Below are 18,143 nucleotides of genomic sequence, written 5' to 3'. Positions count from 1 at the left end.
GAAACCCATCCCAAACAGATGGTGCTCTCAGAGATTGACAGGCTGGGAAGACCGCTCCTTCTGAAACTCAGCCAACAAACCAGTTCTCCTAATACCAGCTTCTCTTAAATCTTGAGTGAAAGAAAAAAAATATGCATTTCATTTCCAGTCTTGGGGAGAGAGGTTGGGGGGGCTACAGTGGAGGGAATGACATATAATAAAGCTGTGCGCTCAGCTATCCCTCTCATTCCTTCTTTGCCGAAAGACATATGGCATCCACATATATACATTTCTGTATCTAAATTATCTGTCCCCCCTCCACCCCCTCTGTCTAAGTACAATCCAGTTAAGTCTCTGTTGCTACTTCCTAGGAAAGAGAGCAAGCAGGAACTTGTACCTGAAAAACAAGACTGTTTGGACAAATTTCCTAGGAGGTTTTATAAAAACCTCCCCACCCCACCCCCAACCTGAAATCCCTGAGCAACTCTTCTGGGCTAGCCATCCCCTTGTCATGCTGCTGCTTATTCTTCTGGAGCCGCTTGGGAGAGAGGCACATCCCTGCCCACCCAACCCATCCCAACGCCAGGCCACACTGCAAAAGGACCAGCAAATTACCTTTCAGGAAGAAAAGGTAAGGAGAGAGAAAGGCACCTCCAAGTACTGGCAGGCTTGGGTCTCTTCCACCTGCCCCCCCATCTCTGGCTGGGCTCCTGGCACAATCCCCAGCCGGACATCCTTAAGAAGGCGCCTCGCTGGCATCTCGCACAGGCGGTCCACGGAGGGAGGCTGGAGGGCCACCACCAAGCATGTGTCACTGGGACAGGAGAGCCATGTTCCGGCACGGTGGGGGAGGGAGGGAGGAGGGAGGCTGGTAAGGAGGGGGGAGAATCGATTCTCTTCCTTCACTGAGCTAAGTTGCCATGGAGAAAAGGGAGCTGTTCAGTGAGCTTGAGGAGGGCGGTAGAGCCATATGCTGGAGGAATAGCAACAGAAAATAGCCAATCCATACAACATTTTTACAGGCAGCCACCTCCCCGAAAACCTTCTAGGCAGATGGCCACCCGAGGTGGGAAGCCAGTGGCACAGTCACTGAGTACAGAAAAAGAGAAGAGGGTCCTAGATCCCAAGCTGGAGGGGGCCACAAAGACCATTTCACTGATAAGGAAACTGAGCCTAGAGGAAGTTGGGGAAATTGTCCAAGGTCACACAGGCAATAACTGTTTGAGATGGGATTTTGAACATGGGATTCAGAGATAATGTTCTTGGGGGGGGGGGGAGAGGGAAGAGAGAAGGATAAAACTTCTTAACAGTTCATTAGATTATTAGAAACCACTGAATCTTAATATTATCAGGTAAGAACAGAATAGGATATGTTTCGAATACCAAACTCTCTCCCAACCCTATTTAAGAGGCATCAGGTCCTAAGAAAGATCCTCAGATCTTTTCTTCCCCCTTTCCCTCCAGTTCTTTCCTCTCTCCTTTGCCTCCAGTTCTTTTGTTCTTCCCTTTCCCCCAATTTTTCCTTATCCCTTCCCCCAGATCTTTCCTTCCCCTCAGTTCTTTCATTTCCCCTTTCCCTCCAGTTCTTTCCTCCAATCTCCCCCAAATCTTCCTTTCCATCCAGTTCAGATGAAACTTCAGGTGAAGAGCAAGGAACTGCTTAATAGGAGGCTCATTTGACCTCTTCCTTCCTACAATCCCCAGAATGGGGTACTGATCACCATCAATGATTCCTCCCAAAAGGGAATCCAAAGGTCCTGGGACCCAATGCCAACCACAACCAGAGTCACCCAGTCCCATTTAACAACTATCAGCACATCCCACGGGGGCTGCTGCTGGGGTAAAGCCACCCTCCTACTCCATGGAATACTCCCCTTCCCCATCTACCTTGGTGGGGAAGGGGGGTGGGTGGGCAAGAGGTCACCTGTGAGCCTACTGTCTCACTAAGGAGGCCAAATAAGATCCCGATGCAAGACCAGTCACAGTCATATAAACTGATCCTCAATGTGGGGTCTACACTGCCTGTCTCACCTAATTTAATAAAAGCTTTTTTTCACTATGGCAAAACACAAAGAAACTGTTACAGAAATGATGATTTCTTCCCCTTCTGTCCCCTCCCTCAATCTCTCTAGGGTCCACTTTAACCTCTAGATCCAAAATCAAATTTTGGGATCTTCCTCAGCTGTTCAGGTCCCATAGACTCTACAGGAAGAAAGGATGGGAACCAATTTTACAATGCTAATTACAATGGGAGTCATTGGTATTATTAACAGTATTGCTACTAGATCAGACTGGGGAGGAGGAGGTTGGTCTCAACTAGGCAGGTAAATAAAGGAAAAGCAAAGCACAAGGTGCTAGCTTCACCTTTTCCGGACTGAGCTTTCATTGGCAGCCTCTTCTTTCTGCTCCAATGACCAATGGGAAGACCAAGAAGAGCCAGATCCTAGGTTGTTGGGCTACATGGAGCATGATGACCAAACCTGCCCAGTCCCCATGACAGGTCAGAGATCATGGAAGGCCCCTCCCTCCTCTGACATTCCTAAGTTGCTCCTGTCTCTGTGGCTGAGGGAGTGTTCCCTTGTGGTCTTGTCTCCTCAGTTTAGCCCAATATTGGCAATGATCGTTGATTGAGTAAACAATTCTAAGGTGTCTAGAAGATGAACATCATAGATGAGACCTTTCTTATCCCACCAATTGCTAGAGTCTCCTCTGTCATCTCATATTTACAATATTTATTTGGGGTATATTCAACTATAAGAATATTTCCTCCCAGGAGCATGTGATCACCCTGAGGACAGGGAATGTTTCATTTTTGTCTTTGCATCTCCAATGTTTATTTTACCACAGAGTGTCTGGCAAACAGCAGGCACTTAATAAATGCTTGTTGAATGGCATTTTATGATGAAAACTGAACTTGGGTATGAGCGATATGGATTCTTATTTTGACTCTTGGGAGTCAAAATGATCTTGGGAAAGCTACCTTCCTTCTCTGGGTCTCAGTTTCTTCGCTGGTAAAATAGGACAGTAACTGGAAACTGGAAACTGCCATTTCTATATATCTTTGGAAGAATGGGGTGTAGGGTAGGTAAAAAACTAGGACCTTTACCATATGTTTCCCATCTCAGTGACTGACCTGGGCCAAGTCAGAGTTGGGAGATTTCCAAAGATGCTGATTTCCTAGACTTGTTAGGGTGGAAGATGGGGAGGAACCTCTTTCCCAGGAAAAGGAAGCTCAGACCAAAAGCCTGGGCCAAAAGCCAACTTCAACCAAGGATGGCTACTCAAGGCCTAAGCAGCCGAAAGTTTAGAAGCAAAACAGGCTAATGGCTTCAGGCTCTCCATGTCTCAACTACTAAACTCAAACTCACAGAAGTCAATTCCCTCTAGGGATCTTAGTGAAACTCACTCATTTTACAGATGAGCAAAATGAGGCAAGTCAAGGAGAAGAACCTTAGCTGGTACCACACACATACTCAACAGTATATCCTTGCCCAGAACAAACCTTCTAACTTCCAACCTTTGGGTGGTTAACACCATGTTAAACATGGCAACCAAGAGAGCCCATGGGTTGCCCAAAAGGAAATACCTCCTTCCATGGGAACTCTCAATGTCAACAGGAAATGGGATCATGAGATCACAGGGAGTTGGAAGGAAGAAGAGTTCAATTCAAAGGTTTTCTAATTTAATTCCTTCATTTTACAGTTGAGGAAACCAAGTCTAAGGGAGGTGAAGAGACTTATCCAAGGTCACAGGGTAAGAATTGCATGTGGGGGGTTTTGAGCTCTAGAATCTCACTCTTTCCAATATTAGCCCTAAGCAGCCAGATACCCTTCTGTTCATTGTTTGTTTTTTAAAATGACTTTTCCAGAGACCAGTGGAGTTCCCATGAACCCCTCCTTGGGGAATTTTCTTTTAAAGCTGTCCGTCTCCAGGGTGGACCAAATTGGATTGAGTGCTTTTTAATTATAAGCAACTATCCCACCTGGGAAACCCACTGGAAGAACTCAGCTAGGAACATAGAGACAGACATCAAAAGTATCCCCAAGGCAAAGTCAGTTCCCCCTTTTCCTATTCCCAAAAGCCCTTCAAGGTCTCAGCAGGTGCATGGTTTCCCCATCCCCCCACTCTCCCAGTCAACAAGACTTTGTCCACTTACCCCACATTTTCTCCACTGCTGGCTATGCTGCCCTCTGCCTCAAACTTGGCCTTTTCCCCTCTAAAGGGACTGAACCTCATCAGTGGGTCTCTCCAAGAAAGGGGCACCCTGATTAAATTTCTGCTATCATGTGGACTCTATGGGCCAGTTCTTTAGGCCTGTCCCCAGCAACAATATGGCCAATATAACAGCTAAGCTACCCACCCCACCCCCACCCCACCTGCTTCTAGAATCACTGTTTCCCCCAGCAACTCCTGAGGTCACCTGCAGAATGTCTGAGCAGGCATAGATGACCCGGCTGGATCTGAAAGAGGATTTCCAAGATGAGCCTGCCTACTGCTAATGAACCACAGTTTTAGGAGACCACCTTGGTTTTTAAGGTCTGGCACGGCCTATAGGATTATTCCAACCCAGGTGAAGTTCCAACCAATTAGGACATAATCCCAGAAGATGCCCAAGAGGGGCTTGGTCAATAGGGGAGCATTTGAATATGTTTGGGTACAACCCTAACTTTCTAACTTTGCTGCTTAGTCTGTGTGCAGTTTCCTTAACTGTAAAGTGAGAGATGAACTAGATGGCCTTTAAAGGTCTCTTCCAGCCCTAGAACTATAATCCTATGAATTATAAAGTTCATGAAACTAGGCAGAAGAAAGGAAAACCAGTTCCCCCATCCCTTCCTGGGATGCTCACTCTATTGAGGGTCTCAGCTTCCTTAAATGTAAAATAAGAGGTTTGAATTCAATGATCTCTGAGGTTCCTTCCAGTTCTAAAGGAAGAATCTGAACCCAAGTTTTCAAAATCTGAAGTTCTTTCAAGCTACTGAACAACACTGACTCATAGTTCTCCAGATCACCTAGGTTGATGCCTCTGCTCTACATTCCCAGGAAGTAAAGGAGACAGCTGTGTGTGGGGGGGTGTCAGGGCATAGAGCCAGTCCAGAACCCTTTGGGTTCTGTCCTCATACTCATTCTAGCTCAGCTTCTGCTCCATAGTCTCAGAAGCACTCTCCCTCTGTTCTCTCATCATCTTGTTCCCTCTATAGCTGGGGTTTTGCTTCTCCATTTTCCAGACTGTGATGAACGGGGGGTGGGGGGGGGGTTCAGGATGGTCACGATGGAATCCAAAGCCCAAGGCACTGCAAAGGCCTTCAGACCGGACTGGAGGCAAGCAGGAGCGATGACTCATTTCTTCCCTTTCTCATCACTCCTCCTTCTCCCTTAGGTGGCCTCTCGGCCTCTCCGTAAGTCAAAGGAAAATGCCCAGGAGGATTCCTTAGAGGGGACAGTGAAGAGAGAAGAAGCAAGGCTGGAAGCTGGTCTCCACTTCTCCAAAGCTCTTGTGAATGGGGCCATTGGGACAGCTGGCAGAGATGGTTTCTAAGTGTCCTTCTGCTCCAATGTTCTATAAGCTGATGCAATTCCACCTCCTTCTTCAAACAATGGGGTTTTCTATTCTTCCAGTAGTGCCCCTTCCCACACACACCTGGCATTACCACCTCCCTCATCAGACAGTCAACTTTATTCTACAAAAGACAACTGCAACCCTACATTCCCCGATTCACAAAGTGCCCATCCATTTTAAAGATGAAGAAAGCGAGGTTAACAGCAAGGAAAGCCAAACAGCACATCTGGATGAGGAGCTCTTTTTTTCCAGATGACCCCATAATATCCAATGACGGACATAGGAAGGAAGCTCATTTCCTTCCATTCCAACAGCACCACCAGAAACATGGGAATAACATGGGAATAATAATAGTTAACATTTGGCAGCAGGACCTATGCTAGCTGCCCTCAGAGGTCCCTTCAAAATGGAAAACACAGCGACTAAGGTTTCTAAAGTATTTTTCAGCATGTTATCTCCCCTGATGGTGAATGTGTTCATATATGAGACTCAGCCAGTCAACATACAGTGGGTAAATGCCCAAAGTGAGATTCAAATTCATCTCTTCCTGATTCCTGAATCCATTAGGCCATGTTCTCTCTCCAGTTATAGCCACAGATAGTCCCTCACCAGGTTTCTGCAGAGTCCCAAGATTTATCCACTTAACCAGTAGTTATCAACCAACCAATCAGCCAGCAAGTATTTACTATGGAACTGCTGTATACATGCCAACCACTATGCTAGGTTCTGGGGCTGCAAAGAAAAGTAAAGCAGTCTCTGCTCTCTAAAGAATTCACATTCTATTGAGAGAGAACAGATACCATTTTCTCCCCCCACCTCAAACCCCTGCTGCCCCATCCACCCAGCATAGGAGGAATTGAAGAATAGATCCCAGATCTAGAGCTGGAAGGCCATCTAATGCAAATCCTTCATTTTTCAGTGGGGAGGAAGTGAGTTCTAGTGATATGACTGAAGTTCCAGAGTCAATGAGTGTTAGAGACAAAATCTGAACCCAAGACCTCCAGCTATAGCCACAAATAGTTCCTCACCAGATTTCTACAGATCCCTAAGATTTATCCACTTAATCAGTAGTTATTAATCAACCAATCAACTTCCTACTCCAGGGCTAGAGATATTTGCAAAGGGCCTAATCTGGTGCTAGCACATAATGGGTATTAAAAAATACTTGTTCTCTTCCCTTCTCCCATAATGCTTTTGACTCAATGGATCATCAGGTAAGGCTTTATGAAAGGGGATTACAGAAATATATACCAAATACATACAAGATTTTTTTTATGGAAGATATGAGCAGTTGAGGGGATTGGAGAAGACTACCTCTCATGTGTGGGATGCAATGGCAATGCTTGAGCTGAGTCTCAAGAAACTCCCTAATGGGGAAGACAAAACACTCTTATGGAAGACCTGGCCTAGCAGCTCTCTGCTAAGAGGCCTCAAAGTCCAGGGGATCTCTTTCTGCCTCCAACACCCTTTCCTGCAAGGGAGTTTAGAGCACAGGAAAAAAACAAACCAAACCCTCTGTACTTTTAAATTCTTTGGCCTGCAGATATGAAAAAACATTAGCATGTTAAAGCTGTTTGTATGTTTGGTTATTTTTAGGGTGAACTCAGTTGCAGTTTTTTGGAACCAGATGAAGTCAGAGGCGCACGTAGGACTTTTCCCAGGCCAGGGGTCCTAGTCCAATTTCTCTGGGAATGATAGCAAGAGAATAAGATTCCCAAAACCAGAAAGAGCTTCACTGACTAACAATGCCTGTGGCTAGGACACCAGGGCTTCACCCAGGTCAAGATGATTGAGCATGGGAGAATCAAGGGCAGACTGAAATTGGGTTTTTTTGAACTCATGTTCATTCTAGGATATCAGAATCCTTAATATAATATCATTATTATTGATGATGATGATGATGATGATGACAGTTGGGCATATTGGCACATATCTCTTCTCACTTGGTGGATGTCTTGAGTTCAAAAGTTCTGAGATCCAGTAGGGCTCAAGGTGATCAATACACTGTATGCTCTACTCATGGCAGCAATATGGTAATCTCCCTGGATATAGGGGATCACCAGGCTGCTTGAGGAAGACCTGGCCCAGGTCACTAAAACTGAAGCATGTTAAAGATACTGTATCAATCATTATTGGAACAATCATCCATCAATGGCTGCTGTCCTTCCAGTCTACAAGAGGGGAGAGACCCAATCTCAAAAAATAAGAACAATAAACAGAAGGCAACATTCCAGGCTTGCAAAATGCTTTCTTATTGTCTTCCTGGCTCATGGCTCACAGGAACCTCCCAATTCAGCAATATAGGTGCTACTATTTGCATTTTTACAGATGAGAAAATTGAGTCTCAGAGATTTGAAATAACATGCTAGTAAGGATCTGAGGTAGGGCTCCAAATCATGCCCAGAACTCCACTGTGGGTTCTACCTACTAGACCACACTGCCTATACCACATTCACTTAATACAATGAAGTGAACTCTAGCTCTGAGAGTTTCACAAACCTGGCAGACTTTATTTATTTTTTTTTAGGGTTTTTTTTTTTGCAAGGCAAATGGGGTTAAATGGCTTGCCCAAGGCCACACAGCTAGGTAATTATTAAGTGTTTGAGACTGGATTTGAACCCAGGTACTCCTGACTCCAGGGCCAGTGCTTTATCCACTGTGCCACCTAGCTGCCCCAAACCTGGCGGACTTTAGAAAAATCTCTGTACTTCAGGTTCTTCATCTGTAAAAATGGGGATACTGGTCCAAATAGCTGCATAGGCACTTTAGGTCCAGAGTCTATTAGGAGATAGTTGTAGGTCAGAGAGTGGCTGAGTTCTGGCCTGAGGCATCTGCCCATCCCACTAAGGTTTCTGGGAAGGCAGTACTGACATATTTCTAAGACAACTGCATTTAGAACTGGGTTTCTCCTTGGCTTCCGACCTCCTACCCACCACAACCCTCAGAAAACCAGTAGAAATCAGTTTCTACCAATTTCCCTGCTAATGATTTCCTCCATTAAATTAAAAAAGAAAAATGTCTTTTAAATGAATTTACCAGGGCTGGGCTTCTAAGAGTCATGTGACTTCTCAATTAATCTTAAGCCCTTCTGAACAGGAATGCTCCCTTTTAAAACATTTCATAAACAAATGAATAAGTAAAAAAAACAGTCCAACTCTTAAAGTCCCACCATCTACCTCACAGCTGGGTCAGGTTGCAGGTCAGTGCCCTAGTATCTTTGAGAAGGGGATATTTCCAAACCAATCTTGTCCACAAATATCATATCCAAATTTATATTCTATTCATTAGTGAATGTGCAAGCTTTATACTTATATACAAACATGTCTATTATTATAATTCTCCCTGCTGGACTAAGCTGTCACTGAAGGTAGGGATTGCACCTTATTTTCTTATGTGTTCAGTCTTTATCCAACTCTTCATGACCCCATGTGAAGTTTTCTTGACAGAAATACTAGAGTGGTTTGCCACTTCCTTTTCCTATTCATTTTTACAGATGAGGAAACTCAAGTAAACAGGGTTACATGATTTGCCAAAAATAAATAGCTAGTGTCTGAATCCAGATTTGAACCTAGATCTTCCTGACTCAAGGCTTGGGACTCTGTGCACTAAAGCCACCTGAGAAGATAAGATCCTCTATTTGGCACCTTCTCTACTACCAAGTATAGGGCTGGGAAGAGAGAAGTTATCTACTCGTAGGTACATCATTCTTGACTTTGAGTCTTTTCCAAGTCTTCACCCCTTCTCTGCTTCAGTGACAAGTGCCTGACCCAGTCATCACTTCATGAGCTTTCCAAGTCATTTAAATTCTCTTCACTTCTGGCTCCATTTTGAATTCTCTGGTCCCAGTCTTTCAGTCCCTTTCCTCCAATAGAATGGTAGCACCTTGAGGACAGAGACTATCTTGCGAGTTTATATTTATATCCACAGGTTAGCAAAGTATATGGCACATAGCAAGCACTCTACAAATCATATCCATCCATCCCTCCAACCATCTAGTTATCTAATGTTTGTCCTTCATTTCTCTTTTTTGTCATTTTTTATTAAAGATTTTATTTGAGTTTTACAATTTTTCTGTTTGTCCTTCATTTCAAAGAAGACCACAACATCAGGGAGGTGATGCCATGACAAGCACATGAACTGGATTTGAGTGGGGGGTGGTAGTGCTGTGCTGAATTACCAGTCTCACTTTCTCCTCCAGAGCCAACTGGATCCAATGGCCAGATATGAATCAGGGCTACTGGAGGTGGCCCTGGATGTGAGACAATCAGGGTTAAGTGACTTGCCCAAAGTCACACAGCAAGTTAAGTGGTAAGTGCCTAAGGTTGGAGTCAAACTCCCATCCACCTGACTCCAAGGTGAGTGTTCTATCCACTGCATCACCTAACTGCTGTCTATCTAATAATTGTGAATAAATGAAATTCTAGACTGCAGGAGGACTTGACTAATAGATACACAAGACACTGTATCTAACGCTCATCATTCTCACCTCAGAACCTCCAAGTCAAAGAAGCTTCCTACCTCTAGATCATTCATTTCCTCCTCCATGAACTGACCAACTGAACAGTTCAAATCTTCTTTAAGCAGGAAATAAAAAGGCAGTAATACAGGATATTTTTACCTTTGGTTTTGGGCCCATTTATTTGACCAGGGACTCATTTGATTACTCCTAAGCATGAAAGGACAAGGGAAGATATTCAAACCAATAAATCTTTGGTAGAAACTTGCAGATGATTTAGAACTGTCCAAAAGTGGCTTGAGTCGCCTTGAGAGGTAATCAGCTCCCTATCATTGGGGATCTCTAAAACTAGGATAGAAAATTATTTGTTATGAAGGCTGTGAAGGAGCTTCTCAAGGCAAGTACAAGAGAAAGTAGATAGTTTTTCAGGTTCCCTTCTAATTCTGCAATTCATAGGTGTCTGTGAAATATCACTAGATGACTTATCTTGGGTCTGACATCATTAAGGATTAAACCTGCCTTCATCTCCATGAGCTTATACTTCATGGAAATTAAATTTCTTAAATTTGGTCTACTAAAAGAGGAAAAGTAAATATAAATAAATGGAAGAATGAATGAATGAATGAGTGAATGAACAAATAAATAAATGAAGCTCTTGTGGAGAAGGGAGCCTGGTCTGTTGGTAAAAGTTGAGTTAACAGGCTATTTCTCAATTGGCAAGATCATAGATTTAGTTCAAAGAGGCTGTTACCAAATTTACAAGTACTTCCTTGACTTTACAAGTGAGAAAACTGAAGCCTAGAACAAGACTTGCCCAGGGTCATGCAGCTAATAAATATCCGAGGCTGGATCTGAACTCAATTCTTCCTATCTCCAGATGCTATATATTCTATCCACCTAGCTCACTTCACAAGTAAGAAAAATCTATGGTATTTGAGTGAATGTTATCTTGGTACAACTCTGAGGTACCACCCTACATCTATCAGATTGGTTAATATGACAGAAAAGGAAAATAACAAATGTTGGAGATGCAGGAAAATTGGGACATTGATGCACAGTTGGAGTTGTAAATTTTTTTTAGGTTTTTTTTTTGCAAGGCAAATGGGTAAATGGCTTGTCCAAGGCCCCACGGCTAGGTAATTATTAAATGTCTGAGGCCAGATTTGAACCCGGATACTCCTGACTCCAGGGCCAGTGCTCTATCCACTGCACCACCTAGCCGCCCCATGGAGTTGTAAATTGATCCAACTTTCTGGAGAACAATTTGGAACTATGCACTAAGAATTATCAAATTGTGCTTACCCTTTGACCCAGCAATACAACTTCTAAGTTGTATTGTACTATAGTTGTGTTGTACTATAGTATTGTACTATAGTACAAAGAAATTAGAGCAGCTAGGTGGCGCAATGGATAGAGCACTGACCCTGGAGTCAGGAGTACCCGGGTTCAAATCTGGCCTCAGACACTTAATAACTACCTAGCTGTATGGCCTTGGGCAAGCCACTTAACCCCATTTGCCTTGCAAAAACCTAAAAAAAAAAAAAAAAAAAAACTCAGGGGAAAAACTAAGGATAAATGTGATACTTGTCCTAGGAAAACAAAAACAACAAAAAATTTTTTTCCTTCATATTTTTGGTATAATATGGAAATGTTTCCCATGATTACACATGTATAATCTAGATCAAATCACTTGCCTTTTCAATGAGGTGGGGGAGGTAAGGGAAGGAAGGAAAGAAGTAAAACTCAAATTTTTTTAAAATGAATGTTAAAAATTATTTTTACATGCAACTGGAAAAAAATTTAAAAACCCGCTATTTCAATATAATTGGTTTCCTTTGTAATCTGAAATATTTTATTTGATGAACTTAAAAACAGGATTGGAGCCTGGACATAAAACCAAAGTAGACTGATATCGCCTTTCCTTGGGTGATAGTATAGCACCTGGCTCAGAGTAAGTGATTAATAAATTCTTGATGAAATAAAATCTCTGAGCCTCAGTTTCCTCCTCTATTATAAAAAAAAAGGGGGGAGCTGTACTAGCTGTATGTTTCAGTTTTACAATCTATGATTTCTCTTCCTATTCCAGAAAAAAAGGGCATCTCAGCCTGGTTTAATCATGAGCTGGTTCTATTTTCCCTGCTGTCATCCCCTTCCCCTTTCTTTCTTTCTACCCCATCCCCACCCCCAACACACACACACACACACACACACACACACACACACACACACAGATGGACATGTATAGTCCTTCAGAGTCCCAATGAAGGAAGTTGCAGAGAAGTGAAACTTTTAACCAGTAGACAGAGTCATCCCCATCCTTTTGGTAAGAAACATTCCTGGGAAAATCCCTGACCATAATAACATCAAGGAAATCATCACTAAAAATCTTCAGAACCCTGATCAGTATGGTGACCACACATGAGATCAGAGGGTTGATAGAGAAAAAGGTCTTCCCTCCACTTAACAGCAAGATATCACAAGAAAAATATATTCACCCGGGTGATGGAATTGAGAATGCATTTTGGGGAAAAGATTTAAGGAGCTCCTGAAAGGATGGCTGAGCAACTCTTAGAATCACATTCTTTTAGTTCAAGCAGACTAGAGATAGCCAACATTCAGCCTGTGGGTCACATGCAGCCCAAAACACTCCCAAATGTGACCTAAATCAGATTAAAATACTTAACAAAATTAATAAAAATATAATAAAATCTGGATAACATTCCTTTGGAGAACCAAGTCGAGGCTGGGATCTTTACACAGAGATGTGTGATCCCCACTGTTACCTGTGCTTAGCTTCCCTGCTTTAGAGCAAGCCCTGTTACAGGGGATGAGGCTGAGGACCAGAGACTCCCTAAGGGAACTTGCCTAAGATCCCAGAGTCTGTAAGAACCATGAGCAATACTCATACCCAGGACATAGGATTTAGATCTAAAGAGGAACCCAGAAGTCAGTAAGTCCAACTCCTTCATTTTGGAGGCAATGAGGAAATAAGGTCCAGAGGCAGGGCAATAAGTCACATGGCTAGGAAGGGTTTGATGAGGGACCTGAACCTAAACCTTTCAAACACCAAGTCAACTTCCCTAGCCACCATCCCATACCATCTTGTGTGGCTTGGTCTTTTTTTTTTAATCAATGTCTTTGATAAAGACGGAGGTGAGAATGCTAATCAGTTTATAGATGGGATATTAATAACCTACTGGCTGGGCACTGTTCTATATAACAGTGTTCTGTATAACCAGGATACAAAGATACCATTAAAATGATCTCTGCCATAAATAATTTACATTCTATCAGGAGACACAAGATATACATATATAAATAAATGCAAAATAAATATAGAGTAATGGGGGAAAGTGGGAAGCTTCCAGGCACCATGCTAAGCATATTATAAATATTGTCTTATTTGATCCTCATTACAACCCCATTGGCCCTGGTCTGTATTTCCTCCTATTATTCAGACCAACCTATCCATAGCTGCCTATCCCCTATCCAGGTCTCTCTATTTAGGAACTCTCAGACTTCAAATTTCAACAAGTCCAATCCACTTGTTTTACATATGAAGAAACAGGCCAAAAGAGGGAAAATGATGATCTAAGTGTTGTGGTTGTCTATCTATTGAAAGACATTCTCCACTCTCTCCCTGGATACCCAGAGGGTGTTGAAGGAGCACCTAAGCTCTCTAGGAATGCTCTCTCCCCATAACCAGCCTGAACTTCTGACTTTCTCTCCTTCCCTTTCCCACATCTGATCAGCTGCCAAATCCCACAGATGAACCCTGAGCATGGCTCCACTAAGGAATATATTATACAGCCAGCCCAAATCCACCATTCAATTCCTTTATTTAATAAGCAGCTCACCCAAATCAGCTACTGTGTTAGCATTGGGGGGACAGAAAAGTAAAATTGTCCCTGCCTTCTATGAATTTATATTCCATTGTGGGAGGTCAAATCAATCAAGTCAAGGAACCAAAACCAGTCAAGGAAAGAAGAGAAGAAAGGAAGAGGGAGAGGGGAAGGAAGGAAGGAAGGAAGGAGGGAGGGAGGGAGGGAGGGAGGGAGAGAAGTGAAGAAAGGAAGGGAGGAAAGAAGGAAAGGGAGGAGAGAAAAAGGAAGGAAGGAAAGAAGGGAGGAAGAGGGAAGGGAGAGAAGAAAGGGAGAAGGGAGAGAGGAAAGAAGGGAGGAAGGGAGAAAGGAAAGGAGGAAAGAAGGAAATAAGGGAGGAAGGAGAGAAGGGAAGAAGGGAAGAAGGGAGGAGGGAGAGAGGAAGGAAAGAGAGAAGGGAGGAGGGAGAGAAGAAGGGAGGAAAGAAGGGAAAAAGGGAGGAAGGGAAAAGGGAGAATGGAAGGGAGTTAGGATACAAATATTTATTAAAATGTTATCTTATTTGATCTTCACAACACTCCAGGGAGGTAGGGGCTATTAATGATTCCCATTTTACAGTTGGGAAAACTAAGGCAGACCAGGATTAAGTGTCTTGCTGAGTTCAGCTAAGAAGTATCTGAAGCTGGGCTGAACTCAGGTCTTCTTGACCCCAGATTCCCCAAACCACCTGGTTGTCTTTCCTAGGGGGAAGGGGAAGAGGACAAGGATCTAAAGACAAGATAAAAAGAAGTGTATCCATTATCTGGGAAAACTATCCATCCCCACCCCACCTCCAGATCAGGATAAAATCCATACTGACTAAAGGTCAGGGAATTTGGTGAGGGCTGGGGGAGTCATTAGGAGGAAGAGTCTAGGAAGGAGAAACAGGAAAAAAGTCCAGTGCACCCCATAGACTGGCCTATGGCTCCTCCACTCTCCTTTCTTGTGGCTTCCCAGAGCAACACTGCCATTCTCAGCCATTACTACCCAATATATTGATCCTGGACACATTCCTTGTCACTATCACAAAGTCTTCCTTGAAGACAAAGCCTATATCTCACTTCTGTTTTTGGATCCCCAGTCTATCTATAACAATGTATAGAGCAAGCACTTAATAAATGTCTATTCATTCATTCATTCATTCATTCTCTATTGTTCTTGGGTGATTTTTCCTTCCAATTCCTGGGTAGGTTTGTACAGAGTTAGGTAATCGATAAACGTTTACTGAAAAGGAAAAGGAAAGGAGAAGAACAAGCTGTTCTTAAGTAGTAGACACTCTGCTGACCCCTTAACAGATATTACCTCATCTGAAAGGCCAGAGGCAGCTTTGCTGGTACCCAATACTCCTGTTCCAGGAAAGCAGCTGGTGGATGCTCAGAGATGGAGGAGGCAGGCAGAAACCGGGTGCCCAGCCCCACCACTTCACTACAGAAGAGATGATCAGAAATCCCAACCTAAAGAAGGATTTTGGGGGAGGTCCTTGGAGGCCTCAGAGCCCCGGAGAGGTGTCCATGCACCCTTATTCCACCTGAACAAAGCCTTGGCTTCTCTGCCCTTCCTTCCCCTTTGGACCATACATGCTCTCAGAGTCTCTCTGCCCCCCAACCACCCCCCCCAGGGAAGAAAGGAAGCCTGAGATTCAAACAAAGGAATAAACAGCTGGGGGGGGTGGGGAGGAGAAAAGGGAAATGCACTCTTGGGCTGGCTGCCAAGGAAATGATGGTCTCTGTCTAAGGAGTTCTTAATCTGGAGTCTGTGAACCCTTTAAGAAATAATTTTTTTAACTTTAATAAAATAATAAATAATTTCGATAAAAGGTTTCCTTTTGAATCCAGTATAAATTTTTTTAATGTTTCAAAATTCATAATTCTGAGAAGGGGTCCAGAGGCTTCACCAGATACTACCCCAGATTCTGTGAGACAAAATTGATTAATGATGCCCTACTCTATAGTCTGCCTTCCCTGACATCATGGTCTTCTTCCAGAAAGTATGATTTCTCTCTCAACACATTCAATTTAAATCAATGTATACCATGACAACAATGTAAAGACTAAGAGATTAGGGCTGGCTAGGTGGCGCAGTGGATAAAGCACCAACCCTGGAGTCAGGAGTACCTGAGTTCAAATCCGACCTCAGACACTTAATAATTACCTAGCTGTGTTGCCTTGGGTAAGCCACTTAACCCCACTGCTTTGTGAAAACTAGGGGAAAAAAAAGACTAAGAGACTGCCTTCTGTGGGGGGTAGGGGAAGGGAAGCAAGATGGTGGGGGGTGGGGTTGTAAAATTCAAAAATAAATTAAAAAAAGAAGGAAAGCAAATATCAATCAACCTCTGTGATTGTGCCCTTTTAGGCAAACACAAAGCCAAGGATAAGTCTTGTTCTATTTGGTCCTGGAGGGCAGATCCAGGGGCAATATGCTGGTCAGTGGTATCTGAAGCTCTGTGTCTCCATTGTGTGGGGTGGGTTTTTTAACAAAGATACTGGATCTTTCTTCAGGTCATTTTACACTTAAGAAAACTGAGGTCAACAAGGTGAAGTGATTTGCCCAGCTGGGGTCACACACTTAGGAAAGTATCCTAGGCCACATCTGAATTCAGATCTTCCTGATTCCAGGGCTGGACCACCTGAGGCTGACCTAGAGAAGAATAAGCTTCCTGGGAGGGGGAGCTCCATCCTCTTCACAGGTTTTCTATAGAAGGCTTGGTGGCCACAGATCAGATGGGTTGTGCTGAGGATTCTTGGTCAGATACTGGGAACAAGAAAACCATAGAGGAGCCTCCCCGGGTACTTCAGGGATTCTGTAACCTTTACCCACAGGAACACAAAGGAAAACTTGGCTCAATCCCACTTGTATGTGCTGGGAGTTAGTCATAAGATGAATAACTGACATGGGAAAAGGTCTCAGAAATCCCCAAGAGAACAGCTAGAAGATGAGGTCTGGGTGTCCCTCAGAATCTTAGTAACTCACTCCTTTAAGACCTCAGTCAGGAAACTCCTTCCCAGGATCTACTTTCTTCCTCTGTGAAAGAAGGGATTAGAATGAAATTCCGGAATACTCTAGAACACCAAAAGGAGAACTCATATGGAGTTAGGGGATCTCTAGGTTTTCAATTTTTAAAAAAATTTTGCATAACTTTGAACAAGTCCCCTTCCCCTCTAGGCCTCAGTTCTCTCCTCTGAAAAATGAGAAAGTTGGACTATCAATGGTCTTCAACATACTTAATGGTCCTCTGGTGTGTTTGTTCTGTTTTACAGACAATCAATGGTAGGTGACTTGTCCAGGGGCGCATAGCTAGTAAGTATCTAAGGCTAAATTTGAACTGATCCTGACTCCAGGGTTGGTGGGCTCTATCTTCTATGGCACTATGTTATATTTTAACAATTTATGTTCTAAGGCCCCCTCCATGTTCTGATATTCTTTATAAGGTCCCTCCTAGCCCTGACATTCTAAAATCTGCCCTTTAGCTCTGACACTCTCTGTTCTAAGCTACCTTCCAGTTGTGACATTATGTTCTAAGGTCTTCCCTCCCATCACTCACATTTTATGTTCTGAAAGTCAATGTTCATAAGCTTTCCTCTGATCTCACATTCTGTCTGAGCTCTATCCTGACCCTACGAATTGAGGCAGAATTAAGGGTAAGGGAGAAAGAGTTCACATCACTCAGGACACATCCCTCTAATATAGTGACTCATAGGATAGAGGAAAGAATTGAGAAACACAAGCCTTATTGGTCCCCATCTCATGTCAGAGGACACAGGAAAGGGTTTTGTTTGGCAAAGTGAGTAGGGGAAAGGAAAGTCTTTCTTTCCAGAGTAATTAATCAAACATTAATTTCATCAAGGCCCAACCAGTGTCTACAGATTCTTTATGCAGAGACTAGCTGGGTGAGATATTTCTTATGATATTATTGTAAGATACAATGGAGAGAGAAATCAGAAAGACAGTTCAAATCTAGCCTCAGGCTGTTACTAAAGTGTGTGACCCTGGGCAGATCACTTAACCTCAGTTTGTCTCAGTTTCCTCATCCTTAATGTGAGATTAATAATAGTTCCTGCCTCCCAAAGTTTCAAAGATTAAATGAGATATTTATAATAGATCACTGGCGAGCACAAAAGAAAAAATGTTAGCTATTAATATGTTATGATTATCATTAAACTCCTTGGCACTGCAAAAACACCCCCCCCCCCCGCCCCAGTTTCAGTTCTGACCTCTCAGACCCGAAGTTGGCTAAAAACAGACAATTTTTTACTGCTTTATAACTGAAAGTCAGAAGCACAGTAAAGATAAT

At 43.2% G+C, this 18,143-nt stretch overlaps 1 protein-coding gene across 16 annotated transcripts in view; it reads right to left on the bottom strand.

Moving 5' to 3' along the window:
- Positions 1–18,143, bottom strand: part of PITPNM2 (phosphatidylinositol transfer protein membrane associated 2) — a 261,092-nt gene that overhangs the window by 157,105 nt on the left and 85,844 nt on the right. Inside the window, exon 1 of one of the 16 annotated variants that reach the window (XM_074205470.1) lies at positions 4,136–11,325. The exons of 14 other annotated variants lie outside the window; for them this stretch is intronic. The gene's annotated coding sequence lies outside the window, so the exon portion shown is untranslated. One more of the 16 variants, XM_074205471.1, reaches the window with a different exon arrangement.

This window comes from Macrotis lagotis, chromosome X (assembly GCF_037893015.1).
Source record: "Macrotis lagotis isolate mMagLag1 chromosome X, bilby.v1.9.chrom.fasta, whole genome shotgun sequence".
Taxonomy (NCBI): Eukaryota; Metazoa; Chordata; class Mammalia; order Peramelemorphia; family Peramelidae; genus Macrotis; species Macrotis lagotis.
This window is presented reverse-complemented; position numbering and strand designations above follow the sequence as displayed.